Below are 19,560 nucleotides of genomic sequence, written 5' to 3'. Positions count from 1 at the left end.
GTAATCGGTTTCTACTTTCAGTCATTGTGGTTATTCAGTAAAACATTCATGAGTTTATTATAGTAGCACATATTGGAGTGAGAACAGCTTTAGAAAATACCACTGATGGATGGTTGTTATTTTACAGCCACTTTTCATCTGTGTAAAAAAAGAAAAATTCAATAGTGGCAGCTGAAAAGAAGCTAATGTCAGGTGAATATTATAAGTGGTGGCAATGAAAGTGGTGCTGGCAGAGAAACTAATGGAAGATATCATGCAAATACAGAGACTATTGTGTATATTTTATCACGTTATTTATAGCTGTTCGAATGCTTCAGAGCTGTATGTTTATTGGGTTTCTTTGGAATAAAATTGTGTGATTAAAACCAGACATTCCTGCTCATTGCTGTTTCACAAACGCACCCTCACATTCGCAAACTGTCACTGTCAATCTACGGACATTATAGAAACACAAGCAATCTGCAATCAAAGTCCTGCGTTCAAAAATGTACTCAAGTAAAAGTACAAAAGTATTTGCATCAAAATCAGCTTGAGGCAGGGTTTCAGCACATGTACACGCTTGTGCACTTAATCACTTGCACATATTGGGACGAAGTCTAAGATTTAAAGATACAGCCTGACTACACCACCCCGGGTCTTCCACCCAGGGATATAACTCACAGTTTCACCATAACAGACTAACCCAATAAATGGCACACACGTTCATTTATTGATCAAAGTCAAAGACGTGTTTTGTTGTTTCCAATATCCAAACTATATAAAAACAAAAAGAAACAAAAGAACACGAGAACCTATTGTACTCCAGACACATACATAAATAAAGACACACACACACACACACACACACACACACACACACTTGACTTGATTATCATTTCTGCCAGCGGCTGGTAGTTGAAGCAGCATGGTTCAATCTGATTTATTTGATGCGCATACAGGCGTCCCATCTAGTGCAAATCTGATCATTTTGTACGAGCCAGTTGTTAAGAAGATTCCTTCTGCATCCAAATCACAGTGAGGTAGGCATAGAATAAGTAATCCCACCTTTCCGAGTCTAGGGAACTGTTCTCTACCGCATGCTCAGCTCTTCCACGGATCAACTACATGTCTATATGATGGAATTGTTTTTTTCTCCAATACTCACCAAGTCACTTTTCCAGACGGTGTCAGGACTGTCAGTTCCTCCAGACTCATCTGAAACCCTGCCCTGGATCCTTGAGTCCTCAGTGTTCTATCCTAATAGAAAGAAACTGCAGAATCTCCCTGTTTCATACCTCAGGGAGCAGTCTTTTCTCACCCGCCACCGTAGCTGGGGAAGTGAAAATCAGGGTTCACTAATTCGCCTTTGGACAAAGTACATCACATCATCTACAGTCTTGTTCCTGCCTGAATTCAACCTCAGCATGTGGCAATGGGGGATCCTTCAGATGTAGCCTCTTAAGTGTATATTCTGGAGACCTTAGGGGAAGCCTGCTGCTGCTTTGTAGAATTTAGTGTGACATCCCCTTGAGGGAATCTCACCAGCTTCATGCGGCCTCATAAGCGTGGCCTTGTAGCCAGTCCACTTCCAAGGTTATCCAAAATGGATAACAGGCTATTTCTCACCGTTGCACCATTTTGCACACATAATATACCTGTAGACTATTTCAACTGGTCAAATAATATATTACGGCCAGTTTTATGCCCCTAGTAGTTGATTTTCCTGGTCCTGAACATCAACACGCTCCAAACTTGTTGTTCTGAAAGCTGAAGGCTTTGACATCAGCCTTCAAATGAATGTCCTCACCTCAAATACAGAAAACACTAACTGGTGGTGGTGGGGCAACAGATTAAAGTAGCAGAATGTGGCTGGTAGAAAAGGAGAACACATCCTCAAAACTGTCAAAGAGCCGTCAAACACGTGACTTCCTTCTCATTTAAAAGGCAAAAAATGGTTTCAATATTTGATAGCAAAACTGTTTTATGCATTTTCCAGTAATTATTTAGAATGGGACTACAAACCAGTGGGTCTAAAATAGCTCTCTGTGGCTGACAGCCAGATCCAAACTGAGCCACCTGAGGCTCGATTGCTGAAGTACCTCTGTGTACGTAGTGTCACAAAACGCGCAGATCTGAGTAGAATAAAATGTGTATGTCAGAGAAGCCCTTCAAGCTATTTCTTTATCACTGCTGTCTTATGTGAGGATAACTTGCCATCAAGCATGCTCTTCCCTGTAGTGCTGGATTTAAATAAGCAAGATCCATACAGAAATCTTTGATATCAAAGCCTGACAGTTGTGACTGTCGAGCCATTACCTCAGAGTGCACCAAACCACCGTTATTGTGTACAATGTGCCAGACAGGACCCTGCTCATTCCTGGCTGCCAGATTGACACATAGTTGACTCACTGATACTGAATCCTTCCAGCAACTCATTCATTTTGCTGAATGTGGCCCTGCAATGCTGCAGCTGGTCCCTGATGTCAGGCCCTTGTCGGGAAATTGTTGAATCAAGACCTGAAACATTTAATGGTCAGTGGATTCATCTTCAGTCTCCCTGTGATATCTCAAATCTGTCCAATACTGAGTGTTTGCAATTCTGTGTGGCTTCTTGCATTTATTGCTCATGAGTTGTAAGAATATACAATAGATTCATTTTACATAGACTTAACTCAGCACTCATGGTCAGCATGAATAAACACACTTGCCAGTATTGTTGGACACATCAATGGGCACAGAGAAGGGCTGAGCACAAAGATTTTCTAACAGCTCATCCAGCACAAAAATCAATGTATCAATTTAATAACAGGTTGGGCAAAACTCAATCATTGGATTTTAACCTCTACTGAATTACCAGACACAGACAAATACAACAGATTTGATTCAAACTATATTGAATTTGGGAAATCTAAAGTTTTATATAAAGGTCCTGAAAATATATTCTCTCAGTCAGTTTCTTACTGTGATCAGTTGGATCCAACTTGAAGACCATATTTTCTACCAAGAAAATAGAACAATTTTGGTCATTTTGATTGAGAGACTTCAGTGTTTCTGAACTTTTTTCCCTCACAGCTCTTCTCTCTGGTTTAAAGTGGACAGGGTAATGTCATGTAGTGTTGCACTCCAATCAGGATTTAGAAACATTTGACTGCGTGTTGCCTATTTGTGTGTTTTTTGGACATGTTGTCTGTCAAACCTGATCGAATCACACCCACACAGTCCTGATGAGTTTCTGTGTGTGCATTTCTGGTGCTTATTTAGTCATGAATATTCAAGGTTATAGAAAGATTTGAAATGTTTTTAAATTTCAGGGGTTTTCAAAGGTACATTTTTCCATAATGAGTAGACTTTGTTAAACTAGTTCGGTAGTGTGATGAAATATTCTAAACTCAAGCTTCACTTCAGGCTCCGGTGTCATCACTTGACCTCTGGGGGAACGCCATCAACTTGAACCAGTCACAGCATTGACTGAATAATTTACTCCACAGGAGAGGAATAGCAGAAATCAGGTCCTTATTCTGTGTCGTTATGTGACTGTGTGTGTGTGTGTGTGTGTGTATGTGGGTTTCTTCTTTCCCAGAAAGGTTTTTGGAGATGGCCCATCTTCTTAATGACCACAGACTGGATGTCACCTGACATCCAGTCTGTGGTCATTACTTATTACTTACTACACACTGACACAGGCAAATGTACACACTCTTAATAGCATAATGTAATAAATTATACATTCTTAAATGAAATTATTTATATCATTCAGTCCCCTAGGACTGATATCACGACCATGCATATGTGCACGCATGCGTTTCAGAGCGGACCATGGATGTTTTGTCCAACATGGATCAATTGAGGGAAATATTATATCCTATGTGAGCATCCCTGCTAAGAAGATTGTTTCCATCTTGGTTTATATGATTGGCTGTCAGCAGGATTTATCTTACAATTTGCAATAAATTGACATGAAATTTGGTGGACAGCCGCTGGCCAAGGAATAATTAATCAGATTTCAGCGAGAAGGTGAATCCAGTGGGAGAGAAGGACATGTAGTAAGAGATAGCAGTTATTCAGTCTCGGAACCCATTAGCTATCGTCTGAGACTATTTAGCCTCTGGAGGCAAGGGCTGATGTGTGTGTGTGAGTCCAGCATAGGCATAGGATATCTGGTTAACAGATATCTGGACTTACTTTTTTCCTCTCTTTTAGGCTAGTCTCTATAAACAGATATCTGCATATGAATGCAGATACATTTTTAAAAAGCTGACAGATGATAAATCGAATCGTAAGATGACACTGAAGGGTTCGGAGATGGTATTTCAACTAATGTGTTCCACTTTTGCTCTCTTTATGTGGACCGCCTGCTCAAGCGTAATTGGTCATTACTACTCAGCCTTCAAACAGACTACAGATGGAAACCAGAACACCTCAGATACAAAAAAGCTTCTCCCTTGCCTATAGATTCTCTAATCAAATGCAGATATATGATTATAGAGGTAACCTGTAATTTAACTGGTATGAGACTGAGTCTTGTTTGCTCACCATATCATCTTTTACTGACAACAGCACTGTAGAAGAGGTCGCTTGTATTACTATAATAATTACTGTCTTTCAAAGTCTGAGTATTTCTATTTGAGAAAAAGTGTCTCTGAAATGTGAAATTTTCTGTGGTCTGAACAATATCGTTGACCAGTCCAAGTCATCTTCAGTCCAAATCCTGAAATCATTACTGCATTACATTTATACAAGAGAGACACTATTTGAGAGTGACAGTAAATTCAAGCACTGATGCATGTTGGTGCAGGTCTTTTGTGCTCCTTCTACTCGTGTAAAAAACCTGTCTATATACCTTCCTACTCTTTAGAAATGTAACGCTTTCAATTAATGAATTTATCTTTTATGAATTATCTTTTATTTAGCGACCATTATTATGTTACACTCATAAATTATCTTCTAGATCACCAACCACACAAACTCAGAGACAAATCTTAATAACATTTTCATTCTTTTACATCTGGACCAGTAATTTCCAAGTAATAACTGAAGAATCTTACTACACGGTGTGTCGTTTGTGGGCTGTAAGTCACTCACACACTGCTCCTTTTGTGCACCCAGCCATCACTTCAATGCTCTCGTTATTTCTCCGTACAATTGTGATTGTCAAATCACGCTGCGTTCTTCTGGAGGCTGCTCTTCTCTCTGGATTAAGACGTTATACTAATCTCCTGGAGTTTGACTGTCACTCACTATATCTGTGCACAGACTCACGGGCTGAGTGATGTTCACTCCACTGAATGACAGATAAAAAGAATGATAATGTCAGCAACTGAAGCCACATTGACATTATCCTACAGAGGAACAAACAATGATAGATGAACTGGACAATGAGGATATTAACACAGGAAATGCATAAAGGAGAACATTTATTGCAAATTTAACTTTTAAACTTAAAGCCCCTGTGTAGGACAGAGATAGGAGGAGGTGCTAAATTTAGACATTTCAATTCCCACAGTGGAAATGCTTGTTTTAGACAATATGTGACACATTTCAAGTTTGATAAATCATAAAAAAAATCCCATAAGACTGAAGTTCATGCCTGACTTTGGAAAACAACAATGAACAATCTCACCACGAGGCCAATTTTGTCACTAATCCAGAGCTTTCCACGTCACATGAGCTTCATCAGTATATTGAGTTGCACTGTTGTCATGGAAATGTTCAATTTTGCCCATATTTTTGAGCTCTTCAAGGAATTTTTAAGGAAAATAAAACTACTAACTGTACCTTGTAGTAATATTCTGTGATTGTGATTCCAAGGTCAAGAGTAAACTCTCAATCTTAAATTTGAAGCAAACATGGACTAAAAAAAAGTGAAGTGCTTGGATAAATGGAAATCTGAACATCTACAATTCTGGACAGACTTCATTTGCTCAGATTGAGTAATATGATTGAAAGCTCTAGAACAGCTACTAAATGGATCTTGAAGTGAGAGTGTTTTGTCAGTTGCCCAGGAATAACTGAATAATCTCTCAAAAAGTGAGAAATATGGACAATGTGTAGTGACTGCAAAATCAAGTTCTTTCAGTTTTGTAGAATTTAAAAGGCGACTGAGAAAAAAGAGCCAATGTACACAGATGGCATAAAGAACACAAAGAACTGAATGTGAAAGAGTGATAATCTGAGAGAAGAACAACTAAGGAAGCAGAACAATTCAAATATTTATGCTTAGAAAAAGGGAAAATTCCTCCTGGACCTCTTTATTATGGAGGTGCCAGTCTATTAAGAACTTGGCAAGAAAAAATAAGACATTATGCATTCCCATGGTGATAGACCCCGACCATGCAGTGATTATTTTTCGGTTTTGTTTCTTCAATATTTTAGGTTAGTCAGCTGCTTAAGCAATTTGTAAAGCTGCAGATTGCATGTGAACACATAACTGTGTTAATTGTGTGCAGTGAACACGGTTCAGACCAATACACTGAAGACGCTGCACACTGTAGCTTCTGAATCAAACATCATCAAAATAGGAATAACTGTATCCAAAGCTGTTTTTTCAAACCACGTTCCTGATTCCTAATCGTTGCACTTATGGCAAGGTCAGAGCAAAAAGAGCTACCTAGTTGCTGTTTAATGACTTGCTTTGTTGGCTTGGTTTCTGTTGACCTTTAGCTCCGTTTTTTACTAACAAACACGCTTAGACACCAACACACATGTGCAGTCATGAGCACACACAGAAAACGAGGAAAGGCAGGCACACACTCCTGTCCACATACTCAAGCTGATACTTTCATAGCTGCTACTGTGCTCCGTGAGGTTGTTGTAAATGTAAACGGTAAATGGACTGTACTTGTTTAGCGCCTTTCGAGTCTTTTTGACCATTCAAAACATTCACATTCACCCATTCATACACTAATGGGAGGTTGCTTTCCCTGCAGTCAGGAGGGAACTAAGATAAGACAGTAAGATGAAAGATAAAGTGGCTGCATGTATGGATTTCAACAGATAAAGCAGTGAGAGGAATTTCTATGAGACGTATTATGCCCAGAGGACACATGCTGGGTTAAACAACAGACAAGCGACAGAGAGAGAAATGTTGCTGTGGCTCATCACTGGCAAACTATTGATTGGAACACTATCTGCAGGTTGACAATGTGCAAACACACACACACACAAAGAGACACCACAGAAAAGATTAAAGGGCTGGCAGGTGCAGGCGTGCATGTGTGTTTCCATCCAAGCAGCATTCAGTCCATTGGTGGCTACTGTTGCTGTTCTCCTCTGGATTTTAACTCTCCGTGAACTCCGCTTATATCAACCAAAGAAATCAATAATCTGCAGAGACTGGCTAAAATGGTGGGCACTATTGACAGATCATATTAAAAACAAAATGGAGTAAAGTATGTGTTTCACATCTTTCTCCCTCAGTTCCGCTCTGCCTTTGCTTCATCCTTTCAGATTTCAATGGAAGGTCTTGCTCTCTCATCTCCTTGATGTACACGCTACTGCTACTCTTTATTTTCTTAATTCAAAGATTTGTCCTTTTATCAGACATCACTGGAAAGACTTTTGTCTTTCCAGTCATGTCCTTTGGCCTCCTTTGACTTGGCTTTGTGTAGGCTGACAGAGAGTAAACATCATCTACAGTCCTTCTCTATGGATGGTGGAGTACACCTGCCTGCCGATCAATAGCACGTCAATATCTGTCTTTCTGACCTGTGCTGCTGGAGCCGCTGCTCAGCCAATCAGTGTGATTTTGAATCTGCTCGGCTGCACTGATGAGATGTGTCATTTCCCCAAGATTCATCACTGTCCAATCAGTGGATTAGTGAAGACATCGGTCGGCTCTCATGGTCAAATGGAAAAACAATCAGCACGGAACAGTCTGGATCAATCAGTGAAACGATAAAACACAAAATAAGTGAGCTGCACCATTCCTTTCTCCTGGTTTCATCAAAACGCACTCAGAGATATGATGTCAAATACAATGCAGACAAAGTCCTCTCCATCATTTTCATTTTTGGTAAGATTCTGTCACACCAGCATTTAAAATGGTAAAATACTGCAGCAGAATCAGTGTCTGTCAATAAAGCTGCTATGCTTTGTGTATTCACTCACAGGGGCCAGGTAGATACAGTATGTGTGAATATTTCATGTTGAGTTCTACTTTGGTGAACTTTGACTTGCAGATTTCACACCAAGCGATAACAAGTCACCATGATGATGTCGCAGAACAAATATCTAGATACAAAGTTTTTAGATGCAATCGTCAAAATAAGGGTGGTGGAGTAAAAAAACTGTCACTATATGTTGGATCTTCACCTGGACCGTCCCTCTGACAGCTCTGACAAATCAAAAGTTCCTCTTTTTCAATTCATTGGCAAAACTCACCGCACCAGATTTCAAAGATCTTCTCAAGTCCACTTTCACTGTGTCATCACTTCTGTTCTCTGTTACTTTGGTTCTCACTCCCCCTGTTGTGTTGTGTTTTGTGGTCTTGTTATTCAGTCGTTGACTCGTGTCTCATCTTGCAGTGGTCTAATCTTGTCACCTTTCTTCCTGTCTTGTGTGTTCTCCCACCCTTGTGACTGTCTGCACCTGTTCCATCTTCACATCCCTCGCCAGCCTCCCCTTCTTACACTGGCCCTGATCCTTTGTTCCTTGTCACTTCATCTTCAGTTCATAACTCGTTTCAGTTTTTGTATTCTGCTCCCGTGTTTTTTGTATCTGTACCTTGGATCAACACCTGAGGGGCTTACTGTGAAGTGAGTGTAGTGGGTCAGCGAGGTATGCTGAGCCTAAAGCCAGGGGTTTCAGCTGTCATGATTCTCTTTTAACATGGCGAGATCACAGCAACATCTGCTGCAAACGTAACCTGGTCCAGAGTAAATTATGTTCAGAGTTTTGACTTAAATCAGCAGTTGAAAGCGCTGCCCTGTTTTTATATTCTCTATAAGCGATGTAGAATCTCAGCTGAGGGAACCGTATACTGTACATGCAAATATGTCAACCATACATTAGTAATTCCACTAAACAAGGTCGTGGAGCACAGCACGTTGTCATGGGAACCTTCACATTTACTCACTGCACACTTCACTGCTGCAAAAAATGTGTTTTAGAAATGTTAATATCAATAAATGTTACACAGCAGATCATCCATACATCTAAACAATGAAGGCTCAGCAGGCACAGTCCTCTGTGGATCATGTTTCTATGATTGGTCTGTAGCTGCCAGGTCTGTGTTACACTGTTGCTATTGCAGCTAATAGAACAGATTTCCAAATGAAGTCTTTATCATGCATAATTAAACATATTCAATCAATAAAATTTGTTTTACTTTAATTTGGCCAAAAACTAAAGTGATTTCCATGTATCCTTCATTATGACCTCAATGAACTCAACTGAGTGTGTTTGAATGGGCTGAATGTGCAGCTGCCACGTGACACTTAAAGGAGATCTGAATCCTAATGAAACTGCCTGATAAAATGAATATTAAATTAAAAGATTCTGTTCAGTTATTATTTATTGTAGAAAACTGATTATTCTTCCTGAACTCAGTAACAACATTGACCAGCACTCTATGTAACAACAGTCAGTTCACATAAAACTCAACTGTGTCAGACCCCTGAGGTCCCTTATAGGTGCCATGTTGTAACCCGTACTCTAAGTAGCATGGGTTACTACAATCACAACATCTACTACAACAAACACAGTAGCATATTGGCATTAGGACGACGTTATGATCCTTGCAATACTCTTTCACCTGGACCTTTGTTTGTTCCAAAGTAAAAACACACTCATACCTCAGAGTCAAGAAACGATGTTGTTCATCTATCCTCATTTTCTTAACATCTGTACCCGTCCAAGCAGTATATGATCTCTTCAAAATGCATCATAGCAGATTTATAAAATGGTGCAGAACTGATCTTCCCCTAAAAGAGAGCTTTGTTGCTCAGTAGGTCCCACTGTTAATGTTAATAATAGAGTGATTCCAGGTTGTTACCCTCTTGTTCCCTAACTTCACATCATGTTCCCTCGTACCTACATGTGTGTTTCTGCATGAACTGTACTGCTACACCTATGAAACGTGACACTGTAGATTAGGAAGTATTATGCTTACCTTTTGGATACTATGTCTTAAAGGCAAAACAGGGGAGCTGGTTAATACCTTTAAAGCCGTATCGAGTCAGCTTAGGAGATAATGAAGGCTCAAAGAGCAGAAGAGAGTCTCCAATCGAAGGCAGAGGAGAGAGAGACACAAAGAAATAGGTAAAAAGAGGAGCTCGTGACACCCATTTACCTCTACACGGTAATGTCTTGTCTGCTCTGATCACACAGGCGACAGTAATGACTGCCATAGCAGTTGTGGCGTGGGCTCTCTGATATAATTAGAGCACTCTTTGCTGTCTGGAGGAGAAAGAGTGTCAACTTGAAGCCCCTTCAGAAACCCTTTTAGTGTGTGTGTGTGTGTGTGTGTGTGTGTGCTCGAGCATAAACATGTCTTTGTTTGTTTAAAAGCTGAAGCCCCCACGGTGAGATTAAGAGACTTCTGGGCTAGACAGCGAGTTCTGAAATGAGATGAGGAGCAGGGGTGTTGAGATATGAAAGGCCACGCAGTCAGTGGTCTGCGTTTATTGCAGCTCCACAGCACCGGCTTCACTCTCTCTCTCTCTCTCTCTCTCTCCCCTGTCTCCTCTTAACACTCTCCGCTGGTCGTTTCTCATCTCTTCACAGCTCTCCTCAGCCCTCTTTACTGTACTCAGCATCAAGCTGTTGCTCCTTTCCTCCTCGTTTATGACCTCCTTTTGTGCAAAATCATAGTGGCATGTGTCTTCCTCTTAATTTCAATTCAGATGTCTTTATTGGTGTGAAATTGAAGAAATTACTTCCAACAACGGTAATAATAAGTCTAATCAGTAAGGACTAATCAACAACAACAATAAACAGCATGTAAAAGTACCTCAACTTTAATGTTAAGTATTGAACATAATGTATAATACAGTATAATGCACGTGTCCCCCAGAGTGCAGAGGAAGTGCACTCTGACACACACACACACACACACACACACACACACACACACACACACACACACACACACACACACACACACACACACACACACACACACACATATATAAACACCTGTAACAGCAGCAGGAACTCACAAAGCTTCACAACTTTTTCACACTGTAATGAGCCTCAAATGGTCTCTGTATTGACTAATTCTCCCCTGCAGGCATCTGGTGCTGAATCCGCTAGTGAACAACAGCTTTCCTGCTGGGTTTCTCTGTGCATGGCATCCGATTGTGTTTACTGGGCACCCCAGCTGTGATTCAGCCCTGTTTTGATGGCTAGAATATATTCATGCATGGAGTAATGTCTCCGGAGTTCAGCTCCTATCTTTCTTCAAGCTCATTAAAAGGAAAATTACTAGTCAGCTGCTTGTAGTTCTGTTGTGGTTCACGTATGATTTGAAGGATGAACACATATACAGTTTTCTCCTAAGGATCCTAACATGACTGTGTGCTGTCGCTTCAGCTGAAAGTTCACAGAAATAATAAATTCACTTCAAATAGTACAAAATTAACTAAAAAGATCGGCTTTATGGGGAAAAAGGGGCCTTAAAAGCCTTAGTGATGAGAAGGAGGCTGCATGCTATCTGTACATTCCCAGGTGTAGTTAGGCAGAATTTATACTGGTTTTTATGTTGCCTGGCGGCTCTTCTCTTGTAAATCCAGCATTTTCTCACTTTGTTGGAATGGCTTCTTTGTGTCCTTTTCTGCAGCAGAGTAGTGACTATCAGTCCGCGGAGGTGAGGGGATAAAAACAAGATCTCTGCACAGAGGAAGTACTGACGTGCTGATTCTGTAGACAAACAGGACGGACATATGCCGTGTCTGAAACGTGAGGAATCATGAATAACTTGTTGAGGAGAACACCAAAGTAACTGTATGTTTAAGACTATTATTATTACCACGCAAGTTTCTGATTTGAGCGACAGAAAATGTATTAAATCTGTCAGTTGTGTTGAAATTTGCAGCAGCAGAATCTATTAGTATCGCTGGTTGTATTTTATTGTGTTGGAAGGAGAAGCATCTGCGATAGTTTAGTTTTCTAATAACATAATAACAGTGTATAAAATGAATGAAAACAGTGGGAAATGGGTCACTTGAATCTGCAGCTTTAAGGTGAGTTTCAGCTCAACGTCCAGCTGTACACTCCTCAACCAGACCAGGAAAATGGAGCTAAGATAAGATAAGATAAGATAAGATATTCCTTTATTTATCCCACAATGGGGAAATTTCAAGTCAGCAGCAGTTCTGATTCACACATACAAAGAAAGGGAATAAAAAATATAAAATATATATATGTTTACATGTACAGTATATACAAAAAATAATGTATGGTGAAAGAATGAAAGAATGAGGTGAGATAGAAAGGCTATTGCACATGGGGAAAATATAAAATATATAAATATATATGAAATACACAAGAGTGCATAAGGGACTTATATTCAATAGGAGGACAGAAACATAATGTCACTCTGTAGTGGTTGACAAGTTCATAATATCAACTTAAAGTGTGATGATACGTCACTGTTATGTTCACAACTTGTTTCCGCTGCCTTCACAAGGTCAAAGAAATCAGTTACTACAGGTTTAAGTATTCTTTACATTGTTTTTTTTCCCCCTATTTTTCCTATTTGTTTAATTTTTTACAACAGACCAATAGCATTGTTTGACAAAAAAAAGAATCCACTGTCTGCAGTTGTCACAGGCCTGTAATAAGATGGTCCACTCATGTCGTTCAGAATTAAGGAAATGTCCGAAGTCATCAATAGTCTTCCATAAGGCTTGGCAGACAAAGCTAGCGAGCTGGTAGAAAAGAAGGCGGAGAAAGTGCAGCCAAAATTTGAGCCACAGATACCCAGCGTGAAGCACACACCCACTGAGCTGAAAAACAAACGTCACACAGACTCATTCAAATATTGAGCTAAACGTAACAAAGCACAGCCTTTGAGCTACGTGAGCTGTAACTCTGAGCTAAAGGTAACGGTATGTTAGTGGCAGTTATTTTTCTTGTGTTTATATGATTGTGAATTTTTAACAGAGTTGTTTATTTGTCTATTTGACTGAAAAAAGTTGAGGGAGGCTGGCGGTCAGCATTTGTGAACAGAGCAGACAGGAGACCCAGCCTGGGAGCCGTGGTGGCGATGGCTGGTCTTCGCTACCGTAGACTAGTTTCCCCAATGTTGCATACCCTGTCTTTAATGATATAGGTGACTCTCTTATTATGTGATTCTGCAAAGTGAGATACAAAGCCGTACTTTTTAGAAATTTCATGTCATTGTGATTTGCATGAATGGCAGACCTACTGCTGCCCTTGAAAAGAGACTGGTCGAACAAACTTTATTTCTATGTAGTGACAGTGCTACAAACATTGTTCAGCTAACATTGGCAAATGGACTTCATGTAAAGCTGAGTCATTTCTTCGTCTTGCACATCTTCTGTGCAAGAACATACTGTGGCCTTATTAATGTCCTCTATTCTGTGATTTTTATTGTGAAGCTACTGTGACTTTCATGCTTAAAGTCCTTCTTTTTGTAACTTTTTGTCCTTGTCTTGGTCTGCTGTTTCTGCAGCAGTGATTCACACATTCACCTTTCCCACCTTTCACACCTTTCCCTCACTGTCCTGTGCTGCAAATTACCTGGATTAAAATAGATCCTTATAACAGAGGACCTGCTACTCTACACTCACAGTGCTGCTTGTTGTCTTTCCTACAAGTGGCCTTGACACAGCTCCTCCATCGTGAGACCTAGAGTTGCATTCAGGTTGACTTCACTTGTCGTCTTTTTTTTGAGCTGTCAATGACGCGATCTACAAACACAAGACATGAGTCCTTCCGGGCCTCAGCAAGGGAGCAAAGAGGAGGGATTGAAACAAAATTGGATTCGAGTGTCAGTCACTGCCAGTGCAGCCATAATAATCTTCCATCAACTTGAGTGGATGAGAGCATGCAGCCTGAGAAAGTGAACGTTTATAGTTTCAGAACCATTAACTTCATGTTGTCCAGCAACCACAGTCTTAATTAGAGAAGAAAATAGTCTCCACATATTACCGTGCACTCAAAGCAATTAGCTGTATGAAAAGTGCTGTGAGTGTTTGAAAGCTTTTTTTCACTCCTGGGTTTCATCTCTCTCCCGAAAAGAATTCCTGCACATGTTATTTATTGCTGAAATAGTGCTTTAAATGGAGTTTTTCTGTTTAAAAAAGTGTATTTCTGTATATAGTTGGAGATATTCTCCATCTCGCTCTCTGAAATGAAGCCACAAATAAAACAATATCTATCAGAGACTTAATGTGTATACAACTTTACTCACCATTACAACCAGTTTTACCAGTTCATGACAAAAAACATTTTACATGAAACTCAACGGGCACCAGGACCAAAAACAAAACATAGGGAAAAAACTGCTCTCTGCTCGTGTGGAACCCTACAAGGAGCATATAACGTTAGCATAGATAGCATATAGCATTTTATTTTCCCATGTGTATGTGTTATTTGAATGAAAATATAATGAAATGATCCAATTTTGCATTTTCACATTCGTATTGGCATTCTATAACCATGTCTGACATTTTATATTTTCATATGTTCATTTGAAATTTAAAATGCAATATAAATAATGTACTCTGATTTTCTATTCATGCAAACAATATTTAATTTACAGTTTTATTAAAATGCAGTATTCTTCTAACAAATTGTATATAAATTTTGCACAAAAATGAAGAGTCAACCAGCTGCACAGTAGACAACAAATGCAATGAATGAAATAGCGCCACCGGTCTATTTACATGTCAGCATGCTCTTTTGGTGTCAAAAATGCTGATGTGAGGATTTTAAGCAGTATTTAATTAACTTTATTTAAACAGGTTATAACAGGTTGTAAGGATGTTTTAGTGCAATTTTGCATGCTTTTTTTTTTTTACAGTGTATGAACGCGCATTGTGTTCTGCGTCCTGATTGGCTAAGGGACTGTAGACCAATGTCAATAAATCTCCTCCATGCCATGTCTCTGGACAGTACAGAATGTGTTCGGCTTGCCAAATTTACATAAATGTTCAATCGCTAGCAGTGTGACTTTTGTGCTGCCTGTTTGCTAGACAAACAAACAAGTCAAACAAGAGATAAATGTGAGAAAATGTTAATGCCTGTCTGAGAAAAGTGTATAAACTATATGGTGAGGGGTTTTACAGCCTTAAAATATATATAATAATTGTAAAAAATAAAGCTGACTACTGACTACTACGTAACATACGTGTATAACCATATTTTGGTAACATGTTAGTATGAAATTAATAATCTATTTCTGATTATCATGAACGAAAACAATGGACAAAAAAATGACAAAATTATCAATTAGACTTAAAGCTGAGTTTGAGCTGACACAAAATGCACACAAAGTCTGTAAATATTAACCAAAATAAACCTGGTCTCCACATTAAGTAGAATGGACTCTTAAGATGGAAACCTTTTTCTTTGTGCTCATAGCAGTGTGCAAAAAGGGCTCAGTGTTTCTTGTAGCCATCACCCCCATTATTCACAGGGAGACGTCAACAGAGAGAGAAAGAGTGACAGGCTGAAAAAAGAGCCTCTCTTAGCCTAGTTAATACTCCAGACACACTCGAGAGGTAGTGACATGCCTTTAAAGCTGCAGCTGTTGTAACTGCAGAGGTGAGGATGAATTCAAACTGCTAACTGCTGTTCACACACGGGTAAGAGTGATTAAGAGGAGGTAAGAGGAGAGAAGGCTGCAATACTGAAGACGTTAATGAAAATACACAGAACCTGAGTTATTTTTAGTCATTGGAGACAGAAGTTTCCTTTGAATAAATGTCAAGCTGAGCCAAGTATATTTATATAATATTCATGTTACCTACAATATCTTGAAGGACTTTGGCCACAATGGCAGCAATGAGAAAGCACAAGCTTTCTCAAAGGACCAGGGAAAACTCCACGAAAAACCTTAAAGCTGCACTTTTTATATAAATGATACAAAACAAAACAACTATGTGGAATGTGTTCATCACTCACCAGATATTTTCTAAAAACGTCGGTAGAGACCAAAAACAGAGCTAAAAGCAGAGGATGGATATTGGACTTACATTCAAACATGACACCAAATGAACACTGATGTTGCTCCGTGTCTGCAGGAAGTGAAGGCAACACAACATGACAATAATAACAACCCTAACCCTTTTATATGATTGAACCAGGATTAAAATGTTTTAGGACATCAATGACACAAATGAGATTTTAAAAAAATGAATAAATACTAAAACAAAAATGGAATAAGTGATCCGACAATAATGTAAGATAAACATTAACATCAACATTAATGATAATAGAACAGAAAAGACATTAAGGATAAAATGTTTAAAAAAGAAAAATGAAAAGTTTGGAGAGGTGAGCAGAGTGATAAACTTTGGCTTATGTTCAAGGCAGAGCAGCTGTGTTTTGTACGAGCCGAAGGTGAGGGATCATTTTTTGGCTGAACCCTGAACACAATGAATCACAATAGTCTAACAGAGATGAAGTAAAAGCATCAGTGACCTTGAGATCAGGCAGAGAGAAAAAAGGCCAGATTTTTTTTTAGATGCTCCACATTTAATAAAAACATAATTGAACAACTTTTCCAACTTGTTTTCCTTAAACAAAAGGTCACTGTCAAATATGACACCCAGATCTCTGGCTGCAGCTTTGACATTTGTTCACAGGCAGCCAAGACCAAAAAAATTATTTCTGATTTGATATCTTTGTGGGTTTTTTTGTTTGTTAGTTTTGAGACATCTGGCAGTTAACAATTTCTGACAGATGTGTTTATATGTGTATACAGAGACAGACAGAGAGAAGGTCAAATAAAAACTGAATGTAGGAGCAAAGAAGAGCCACTGCTGACACTGACCTGTGTTCAGGTCTTGACAATCTGGTCAGTTAAAACTATTTAAATAGCCAATTACTTTCCAGCCTCTCTTGTTCTTCTGTACTGGTCTGTTCTTTTTAATGTTATGTTCTGATAAATTACTCATTTATCAACATCAACATTATGTAGCCTCTGTCCTTTCTTTACTGCTTAAAGCAAGACACACATTTCTCTCTGCAGCAGCTTCCAGTGTGAACATATTTGTGAATATGAACTTTTATTTTCATGCTCTCCCTTATGTGTGTTACATCTGCTCATGACGTGACTTAAAAATACAATAGTGAGACCTACGCGTTGACAGATGTCACAGACTGGCAGAGTGCAGTGTGCAAACAAAAGTATGCTATATATAAAGGCATATGATAAACCTGCAATACTGCCACAATTTATTCTGTTGACTCCCAAATCACAATGAAGTTTGAATCATTTGCTTTGTTTCAGTGTCGACGTCTTGATGAAACAAGATTTTAATTGTTTTGTGATCAGATTAAGAAGCCTAATTATTTCAGAGTAACCAAACACGTAATCACTACATAATTATGTCATTAACATGCGTGTTTTCGAGGTTTCTAACTCTTTTCTGAGTAGCAGTGAGAAAACTCACAAATAAATCTCCTTTTCTTTTTCTCCGAACCAGATGTCACTCTAGACCCTTTTTTCTGTGCTATTATAACTTTTATTATTCTCAAAATCGTAGAGAGAACCAGGGGGAGCACACAGAACAAGAATGCCTAAGAGCACAACATGGATGATGGCTTTATTATATTTCTGCTCTGTTTCACGTCAGAGACAGAAACGCAGTCACTGTGTCCTCTGAGGTCTCATCTTTAAAGAGCCTTTGTACAGACAGGGAGAGGAGAATGAAAGAAGGAACACAGTTACTCCTTAAATAAAGACAAAAAAAACATAAATGATAATGGTCATTACTGTGAGAGATGGCAAAAATAGCAGTCCTTGTTTGTACTGTTGTAAGGCCTCAGTGTGTCACCTGACACCTTTGTACAGCAGAAAGAACCTGACACAGTCTTCTGGCCATCCTGTGGTGACCCAGCTGAACATTATGACCTCAAAGCTGATAGAAACTGCTCTCACATGCTGGCTACAGTCTGGGAACTCAACCTGGCTGCAGAAAAAAAAAGCTCTTGAAGTGGATAGAAGCAGGATGCGATCGCTGCAGCATTACAGCACATGTAAGACGGAGTAAGTGCATTCCTGATGTCGTGACAAGCTTTCAAGAAGCTGATGTAAGTTAATCCTGACAACACACACAAGGCAGGAGACAAAGCAAAACCGGGAATAAATAAAACAGATCAAAGGCAAATATAAATGATGAATGTTATGACACGGATACAGATGATGTATTGGATTAGGATTAGGCTGCTGAAATAGCAGCGCTGCTTTTCATGTCAGGCAGTTTGAATTCAAGTAAACAGGTTTTGATCGAACTGACTGGACACTCCTGAGCCAGTCACACATCAGTGTCTGTCACACTGAGCCCTCTGCTGGTGCCGTTTTACTGTTACACTCTTACAAGATCATTTTTAGTGTGTATAGTATAATAGTATTATGTTTAATATATATTTTTTTGTATAAAGAAGATACATTTAAAACTTTGACACATGCAGCTTGCCAGTACTGTTGAGATTTAAAAAGTTACAATGCTTATAAAGTGCCTTTTTATACTATGTAAATGTATTATTAGTCAATAAGCAATAAAGCTATGCTGAGATGAATTTACTCACATACACACACACTCACACATATACATACACACACACACACACACACACACACACACACACATATACACACACACACACTCACACACACACACTCACACATACACACCCATGCACACACACAGTTAGGGTGTAGACTCTAAGGAATCTGCTTAAGATAATAAGTAGCTGACAGGCTTACACCCAAATCACACAGAGAGAACTCAAGGTTAAGTACTGAATAAGGGAACAGTGGTAGTCAGAGAGACATCCTGAAGTTGAACCAAAGCACGTGAAAAGACGCAAAGATGAGGGAGCGTAGGGTTTTCCTCCCCTTTAGGGCGCTGTCTCCGCTGACTGGATGATCCGTGTGCCTAGAGGCTGGGACCAGCCTGTGCACCAAACCGGGAGAGCCAAAGTCTAAACCATGGCTTTTCTCCACCTTTGACGAACCAATCAGATAGTTGCACATTTTGAGTATATGACATTGTGTAATGCTAAGCTAGCTCACTCTCTTCTGGGAAGTTGGCTGCAGCTAATGGTTTACCAACTGTGGTTTTCAGAACAGAAGAGATCCTTGTTCAACCCATTTTCATTCTCCAATATTTGGAATAAATGTTTGACTGAGAAATAGCTGATCTCCAGACCCCTCTTTTTGCAAACAAACGAACATGCTGACAGTACGGATGTATTTTATATTCTTCTAATGGTCAACAAAATCTGAATTGATCCTGCCAACAGGCATTGTGTGCTTGTGTAACGGAGTTAAAAATGCACTTTATTAATTATTATTTCCAATTCATGTTTGCGAATTTTATTTATCATTTAATGATTATTTTGAGTATTTGTTTTATTTTTATTTTATTTTACCTTTATTTAACCAGG

Source organism: Pempheris klunzingeri, chromosome 3, assembly GCF_042242105.1.
Source record: "Pempheris klunzingeri isolate RE-2024b chromosome 3, fPemKlu1.hap1, whole genome shotgun sequence".
Taxonomy (NCBI): Eukaryota; Metazoa; Chordata; class Actinopteri; order Acropomatiformes; family Pempheridae; genus Pempheris; species Pempheris klunzingeri.
The sequence above is the reverse complement of the archived record's forward strand: the minus strand, read 5'-3'. Positions refer to the sequence as shown.